Raw genomic sequence first — 9575 nt, 5'->3', positions numbered from 1 at the left:
GGTTCCAAATACATCATTAATCCATGCATAGAATATGGATACAATGAACACATAGAAGGACCTGGGTTTTAGTTTCCTACAAAGCATGACCCTGGCAGCTGAGGCCTCATGAGTGGAAGGAAACACCAGACCAGGCACTTGTGACTTCATGTAAGTCCCATCATTCACAGATTCTTTCACCACGGTACATCAGAAGTCCTGTTTCCTTATAGGATTGCTGTGAAGGTTTAATAAGATGCACACATAGCTTTTGTTTTATTGTGTGTGAGACAGGGTCTCAATATTTAACTCTGTCTGGCCTAGAAATTACCATATAGAACAGGTTGACCTCAAAGTCACAGAGATTGAATTATTCTTTCTCACAGGTGCTGGGATTAAAGGTATGAATCACCACATGAAACTTCAAATAATGTTTTTAATCATAACCTGGCAAATGGGTAGTAAGTTGCATTCAACAGAAACATTATTGGGGGGGGGGGAAATCACTCCAGTCTTTGCTTAGCATATTATCTGAGCAAAACACTAATACTTTTTTTTTTAATTTTACTAGACATTTTCTTTATTTACATTTCAAATACTATCCCAAAAGTTCCCTATACGTCCCCCCCGCCCCTGCTCCCCTACCCACCCACTCCCACTACTTGGCCCTGGAATTCCCCTGTGCTGGGTCATATAAAGTTTGCAAGACCAAGGGGCCTCTCTTCCCANTGATGGNNGATTAGGCCATCTTCTGCTACATATGTAGCTAGAGACTCGAGCTCAGGGGGGTACTGGTTAGTTCATATTGTTGTTCCACGTACAGAGTTGCATCCCCCTTCAGCTCCTTGGGTACTTTCTCTAGCTTCTCCATTGGGGGCCCTGTGTTCCATCCATTAGCTGACTGTGAGCATCCACTTCTGTGTTCACCAGGCACTGGCATAGCCCCACAAGAGGGCGCTATATCAGGGTCCCTTCAGCAGAANCTTGCTGGCATGTGCAATAGTATCTGGAAAACACTAATACTTTAAGCCTGTGTTTTCATGTGCTTATCAGTATTGGGTCACCTCCTTCCTAGGTTTAGAGTAATTGTAATCAGAAATTTGGAAAGAATATGGTAGATTTCAAAGGAATCTTTTTTTGAGATTTTTTTTTTTTTTTTGAGCATTTTAGCTTCAAGAATCTTCTCAAATATACAAACTGGCTAGATTTTCTAAGAATGCAGGTGTTTGGAATGACAGGATAGGGAGGGTACATGAGCAAAAATGAGAAACTGACACATCTACAGCCCTGAGGCATTGCTGCTCTAGAAAACCCACATTCCTCCCTCATCTGAGCGGTTTATGTCACAGTGCTCATGGAAATATTAATGGTGCTTAGACCTTCTTGCATCCTTATCTTTGCTAAGAGGGTGTCATTTTTACCACAGAGGCTAACCACATGCACAGAGCACACTTCTTTATGATTTCTGCATATTATTTGCCTCCTCTAACATTATGCAAAGACTATGAGCAAGAACTTCAGAGCTGTTTGTTCATAATTGTGGCCAAAGCATTAGTGGGAGATAAGGGACCTTCCAGTGTGCTTGAGCAAGGAGGAAGGTAACTAAGAAAGACTGAACATGCAGTTATTTGCTTGTTTGGGCAGATAGGAGCATGTCTATAAATGTAAAGACAAAGAGTAGCAGCTTTTTCTATGCTTTGTACACTTGAGCACTAAATCCATAGAAGAATGAAAACTGTTAAGAGACACAATTAGCATTGAAAGACAAAGTGACTGTCAATGGAAGTCAACCAAAGTGTAGCTGAAACATGATGTACCAAACTCGCATGACCAGGTAATAAAACAGTGAAGTGAAAAAGTTAAAGAAATATTTGTTTTCTTGAATTTTGTCTTTAAATAAATTGTTGTGATAAAAACAACAACACAAACATACACAAACAAACAAACACACACACACACATACACACACACACACACACACACACACACACACATTCCTGGCTGCTTCACTGTAAAAGCCTTTAATTGTGAAAACACAACTGTCCATTCTAGTATGTTGAGAAAGCCACAATCCAAATTTCCCATTCCAACCTTCAAATCACTGGTAAGACTGAATTATCCTGGCCAATATCTTACCTCTTGGTGCTGTCTTTAAAAGAACTTTTACCACCATAAAATATTGTAAACTTCACAGGTCTTAAGAAAACACAAAACAGCTCTACCTTGAGATTTCCTCTGTTTGTATCTACTCTGGGCATTTGTACCCACAGCTGTTTTAACACTCTGCCTAATCTGCCTACACACATAGTCCTTGATAGAATCAAGCACTGAGAGCAAGAAAATGAGAAAGATGACTCAGGAATGTAGGAAGAATGATAAAAGGGGGGTCATATAGGGTTTCCTGTGGATATCTGGGCTCTTCAATACCTAGGGATACAATTCACTCTTGGAGAATTCAGTTAGGATACAACCTGTAAGAGCATTGCCTCCTCAGTCCGTTTTCTCTATGTGTCATGCTTCAGAGCAGAGACTCTAATCCAACTCCAATGCGTTCTCTGTGGGTCTGTGGGCTCAGCTCATCCTGCTTAAACACACTTTTAAGTTTATTTCTTTTGTAATTTTTTTTCGTAATGTGTGGTCTAATATAGTTCAGGATGGCCCAGAATTAATATGTGGCTGAAACAGCCCTGAAACACTTGATCTTATTCCCTTTAAGTTGTGAGTTTTGGAATTATAGGGTGAACTGCCATATCCAACCTTCATATCATCCTTTTACTTTTGATTGTGTGTTTACTTTTCTTATTTTGATAAGTTTTATCTTAGTTTATTATCTAATAAACCCAGGGATCCTGCTACTAAAACAGGCAAGCATATCTGTGGTTTAATTTATAGATTAACTCTTTGAAACAAACAGATCTCACTAATATTAAGTAAAGGTACAGGAGTCTATTAAACAATTTTTAAATAATCTCAGCTATCATTCAAAGTCCTGACAATAAGGAGAAGCCATATTGAAAATGGCTAGTCTTCCATAGGATCTAGTTTTGACTCTCAGAACCCACATTTAACATCTTGGTAATTTTTAATCTAAGGACATTTTTTATGGTCAGTTTTCATTTCAACTCACCACATATTAGAATCAGCTGATGTTAGAGCCAGCATTTCCAGGCTTCTAACATGCATTAAGAAATAGCTGCTCTCTCGGAATCCTAAAGGGTTTCCATACCATACGGAATACTGAGGAACCCAGCCTTGCGGATTGAGCAACCAACAACTGGGTTGTCAGCTCCCTGAATGAGAGGCAAATATTGTGGAATGACTACAAATGTTGAGACAGCAGCCAAGGGGACCAAGCAAATATATGGGTCTTCCATTCTGCATTGTGATTCAGCTGTTGTTAACTCTATAACATGTGCAGAACAAATAAGAACTTATATATGTTCCCTTAGGATTACTAGTTTGAATACAAATGGCACTCATGGGCCTATTTTGGTAACCCCGAAATAATGAGTCATAACTAAGGTCACACCCAATGATTCTCGGGTACCTCCGTTATCCCGGGTCTCTGTCTCACTCTGGACAATAAACAAGCAAACTTTGAAGGAAATGTTTTATTTCATTTCACATGTTTCTCCTGAATGATAAAGAAATATGGATCAAGAATTTGGGTGAAGGCTCCAAGCAGAAATAATAGAAAGACTCTCTTTCTGGCTTTTTCTGTGGCTCAGTTTTAGCTTTATTCTTTTTCTCTTTTTCTTCACTTTCTTTATAATTGTATTTATTAATTAATTAATTTATTTATTTATCTATCTATTCACCACTTTATCCATTCCTCCCTCTAACACCCTCAGAAGCTCATAACCCTATTAACCCTTCCGATTTGCCTCAGGAAAAGAAGACCCTCCAAGGGTAAAAATTTGCCCTGGCATTATACATACAGCAGGCACACACACTTGGCCAAGGCTACACAAGTAGTGTACCTTGGGGAAAAGGATCCAAAGGTAAGCAACAGAATAGAAACAGCTTCCATTCCAGTTCTTAGAGGACACAAATGAAAACGAAGCCTTATAACTGTTAAAAATATGTAGGGTTCCTAGGTCCTACACTTGCATGCTCTTTGGTTGGTGCTTCAGTCTCTGTGAGGCCCCATGTGTCCAAGTTAGTTGACTCTGTAGGTATTCTTCTGGCATCCTTGACCACCAGGATCCCTCAATTCTAACCCCAACTCTTCCAAAATACTTCCTGACCCTTGCCTAATAATTGACTATATCTATTTTCACTAGCTACTGGATGAAGTCTCTCAGGACATAGTTACTCTAGACTCCAGGCTGCAAACATTGGAGAGTATCCATAATCATGTCAGGGCTTGGCTCTTTCCCAAGGGAAGTTGGGAAGGTCATTGTTTGGCAATTCTCACCTTCTCTGCTCCATCTTTATTCAAGTTTATTTCTAGGCTTGAAAAACATTGAGCCAAAGCTGTTGTGGGTAGTTTGGTATCCATTTTCCTCCACTGGAAGTCCCATCTGTCTGCTAGAGATGGCCACTATATGTTAGTCTCCATATCCCCAACAAGTAGTAGCCTCAACTATGGTCATCCCCATAAACATTCAGATGCTTCCCCTATCCTAGGTCCATTCTGTTCCCAGAGAGGCCCTCCAACTGAGTTCCTTTCTCCCTTTCAGTTCTTTTCTATACTCTCATCACACCAGATCCCCATCCCCACTAGCCTCTTCACCCACCCTCACATCTAGTTTCCTCAATTAATTCAACTCTGATGTATATTTTGTTTCCCTTTCTGAGTTAAATATAAGCATCTTCACTTGAGTCCTATTTGTGACTTAGTTTCTTTGAATCGGTGGGTTGTAGCATGGGTATCCTGTACTTTATGGCTAATGTCCACTTATAACTGAGTACATACTACATGTGGCCTTCTTTCTGAGTTGCCTCACTCAGGATTATATTTTGTAGTACCATTAATTTAATGAAAATTTCATGATGTTTTTCTTTTTAAGTGCTGATTAGTATTCTATTATGTACATGTATTACAATTTCTTCATATATTCTTCAGCTAAGGAACATATAAGATGTTTCACATTATTGGCTATTACTGGCTATTAGAATAAAGATGCTCTGAACATAGTTTAGCAGACATGCTTGTGATGTGGTCTTTTAAGTTTGAGAGCATCTTTTAAGTTTAGGTCCATAAGTAGTATAGCTGGATCATGTAGTTCTACTTTTCCCAATTTCTTAAGAAGTTGCCAAATTGATTTCCAGGGTGGTTGTAAAAATCTGCATTCTGGACACCACTGGAAGAGTATTCCTCATGCTCCACATCCTGGCCATCATGTGCTAAACTTTAAGATATTTTTTCTTTTTTTTACTAGATATTTTCTTCATTTATATTTCAAATGCTATCCCCTTTCCTAGTTTCCTCTCTGAAACTCCCATATATAATCCCCCCTTTCTGCTCCCCAACCCACCCACTCCTGCTTCCTGGCCCTGGCATTCCCCTATACTGAGGCATATAAACTTCTTAAGACCAAGGTCCTCTCCTCCCTTTGATGGCCAATTAGTCAATCCTCTGCTACATATGCAGCTAGAGACACAAGCTCTGGGGTATTGTTGTTCCTACTATAGGGCTGCAGACCCCTTCGGCTCCTTTGGTACTTTCTCTAGCTCACTTGTTGGGGACTTTGTGCTCCTTCCAGTGGATGTCTGTGAGCATCCACTTCTGTCTTTTACTGGCACTACTAAAGCCCCTGAAGAGACAGCTATAGTTGGCTCCTGTCAGCAAGCTCTTATTGGCATCCACAATAGTTTCTGGGATTTGTGGTTATTTATGGGATAGAACCCTAGGTTGGCCAGTCTCTGGATGGTCATTCCTTCAGTCTCTGCTTCACATTTTGTCTTTGTAATACCTTGCATGGGTATTTAGATCCTCCCTCTAAGATGGATTGAAGTATCTATACTTCAGTATTCCTTCTTCTTGAGTTTCGTGTGTTCTGCGAATAGAATCTTGGGTATTCTGAGCTTCCGGGCTAATATCTACTTATCAAGGTGTACATTTAATGTGTGTTCTTTTGATATTGGGTTATCTCACTCAGGACGATATTTTCCAGCTCCATCCATTTGTCTAAGAATTTCATAACTCCATTGCTTTTAATAGCTGCATAGTACTCCATTGTATAAAGGTACCACATTTTCTGTTATGGGACATCTGTTTTATTTCCAGCTTTTGGCTATTGTAAATAAAGCTGCTATGAACATAGTAGAGCATGTGTCCTTATTACATGTTGGTGTATTTTCTGGGTATATAGCCAGAAGTAGTATTGCTTTATCTTCTGGTAGTACTATGTCCAATTTCCTGAGGAACTGTGGGAACTAAAAGGGGCTGGGGAAGGAGCAGGAGGGAGGATAGCCCATATCCGGTCTGAGTTCCTCCTATGTTCTGGGCAGGTAGATGAGGGAAGGCTACCAGATGCTTTCCATTAGACCCCAGGTGGGCATCTAAGACTCGTTGGGGGGGGGACAAGGGGCAGCCCCTGACTGAGGGCCCAGGGCAAAACCCTGTGGCCCTGGGGTTATGGGAAAGAGGACTGAGGGAGAGAGATTCCCACACAGGCGAGAGTCTGTGCAGTGGGCCTTGATGAGTAGACACTGTCTATGGTTTTAGAGCTTTATTATAGAAAGTCAGGGTGAAAGAGAAAAGGTAGAAAGAGAGAGAGACCCACCATTGCCATGAGGAGAGAAAGGGAAACAGAGAGAGAGTCTGTGAGAGGAGATGAGAGGAGAGAAGAGAGGAGAAGGCAAAGAGAGCAAGAGAGGAGAGGGGAGTGAGAGACTGAGGAGGGGCCAAAAGGTCCCTCTTAAAGTATGCTGCTATCATTTCTGTTGCTAGGTAACTGTGGAGGAGTTTAGTCTGATGGTCAGAAGCTTGGGACATTGCCTTCATGATGACAAACCATGCTTCTCCTATGGGGACTGTGGGAGGGGGGCAATAACTTCAAGAGGAACCAGAGTTCCAGGAGACATGAGAGAACTCCTTCTGTCTCATGTAGGTGAATTATCACCACTGGGTCCATTGGTTCAACATCTCAGCTGAACTGGAGACCAGACTCTCTGTTTATAGCCCTATGCCCCACAAGGAACCACCAAAATTATTTCCAGAGTGGTTGTAGCAGCTTGTAATCCCACCAACAATGGAGGAGTGTTCCTGTTTCTTCACATCCTTGCCAGCATCTGCTGTCACCTGAGATTTCTATCTTAGCCATTCTGACTGGTGTAAGAGCTGGTGAGATGGTTCAATGGGCAAGAACACTGACTGCTATTCTGAAGGTCCAAAGTGCAAGTATCAGCAACCACATGATGGCTCACAACCACCTGTAATAATATCTGACACCCTCTTCTGGTGTGTCTGAAGACCGCTACAGTGTACTTAGCTGTTTATGTTTTATGTTGATTACCTTGAACTTGACTTTTTTGTTGGGTGATAAACATGTATCTATTTGCATACTTCTACATGCAGACATCCAGTTAAACCACCACCACATGTTGAAGATGCTTTACAATTTTCTTTGCATAATTTTGCCTTCTTTGTCAAAAATCAAATGTGGGTGGCTGGTTTACTTTTGTGTTTTTCTTTTTCAATTCCATAGATTAGCCTATCTTTTTTGTATGGATCCTATATCGATTTTATTTCTGTTGCTCTATAGTGCAACTTGAAGTCAGACAGGTTATAATTCCAGAATTTCTTCATATTTTCTAGGTCATGCATTTTCCTTCTTCAATTAAGAAGGTGTATAATATAGCATTTTATCAAACAGCAGCCACAATTAAGAACTTTAAATTTCTAAAAACCACGTGGAATTTTAAACTATTGGAAATATTTTTTTAAATATTTTATTAGATACTTTCTCCATTTACATTTTAAATGCTATCCCGATTGTCCCCTATACCCCCCCTGCCCTGCCCTGGCATTTCCCTCTACCGGGCATATAAAGTTTGCAAGACCAAGGGGCCTCTCTTCCCAATAATGGCTGAATAGGCCATCTTCTGCTACATATGCAGCTAGAGACACAAGATCTGGGGGTACTGGTTAGTTCATATTGTTGTTCCACCTATAGGGTTGCAGACCCCTTCAGCTGCTTAGGTGCTTTCTCCAGCTTAACGTGTGTCATCCACGGATGTATAGGAATAACATAATGGAAATGGCTATCTTACCAAAATCAATCTAAAAATTCAATGCAGTTTCCATCAAAATTCTGACATAATTCTTTATAGACCTTGAAAGAGTAATTCTAAATTACATATAGAAAATCAAAAAGCCCATAAAGTACAGGATAGCTAAAATAAACCTAAATCCAGATATCTCAATCCATGTTCTGTAATAGTGTCTGGCTGCTGATAGTCACTTTTGAACTTCTAGACCCAAAGGACCCATGCCCTCACACTTCTCTGCATAGCAAGTAATAAGACTACCAGTGAGACCCTGTCTCCAAAAGCACAACCAACAATTGGGAAATGAAATGTGTTTTTAAGCTGAATGAGCAGTCTAGAAAAAGCTGTACCACTGACAATGTACATATATGTATTACTTAAGAGTTTTCTCCAAACCCTGATGTTAATTATTATGAAGAGAGGGCTACAAAAGTTTCTTCAAGACCCATTATTCCTATACGTGTTCTTGAGCCTTCTTATTCTCTCTCCTCAAGGAAAGCTAGTGTGATAGATGTCTTCTGTGGGTGATCACAATTTCTCTGTTTTAGAATAATGGCAATGGTCAAGTTCAAACCAGTACTAATAGTTACACATGGGACTTCCAGGTGCAGCTTAAATGCAGACCTATAATCTTGCCACCCAAAAAGAGATAAAGGAGGATCAGCAAGTAAAATCCATCCATTTCTATAGTGAGTTTGGAACTAGGTTGGCGTTTGGAACTAGCTTGGCTTATGGAATCCTGCTCTCACAAAAGCAAAAGCACACACACCAACTAAAGGTAAGCTCCTCATAGTAAGCAAATAAACACTGTTTTTCTTTAATCCAGTTTATGTTCTTTATTAGAGCACCCCTAAGAAACTAACACACACCTTAAAAATATCAGTAGTCTAACATTATAAAAATGCATAAATATACTAAGTGACAAATGTACTCAACTTAACAAATAGAAATATCTAAATTTGATTGAGTCTATTAAATATAATCGTAATCAGTAAACACTTTTGACCGAAGAAATCTTCAAGTCACATCATTACTTGATGACTAAGATTTAAGAAATTAAAAAAGAAATTCTTCCAAAATATAAACTTTACAAAATACAAGAATGTCGTCTAAAACTTCAAAATAAGCGTTAAAGACCAGTATGTTCACCATGTCATAAACACAAAAGGGTTGGGTATGATGGCACATACTGTTAATCAAAGCCTTTGAGAGGCAGAGGCAGGCAGACTTCTGTGAGCTAGATGTCAGTGTGGGTAACATAGTGAGTTCAAGGACAGTCAAGGCTATAAAGGAAGACCTTGCCTCGAGAAAACAAACAAACAAATAAGCAAATAAAGAAATAAGTATCTCTCTCTCTCTCTCTCTCTCTCTCTCTCTCT

This window comes from Mus pahari, unplaced genomic scaffold (genome assembly GCF_900095145.1).
Source record: "Mus pahari unplaced genomic scaffold, PAHARI_EIJ_v1.1 scaffold_6645_1, whole genome shotgun sequence".
Lineage (NCBI taxonomy): Eukaryota > Metazoa > Chordata > Mammalia > Rodentia > Muridae > Mus > Mus pahari.
This window is presented reverse-complemented; position numbering follows the sequence as displayed.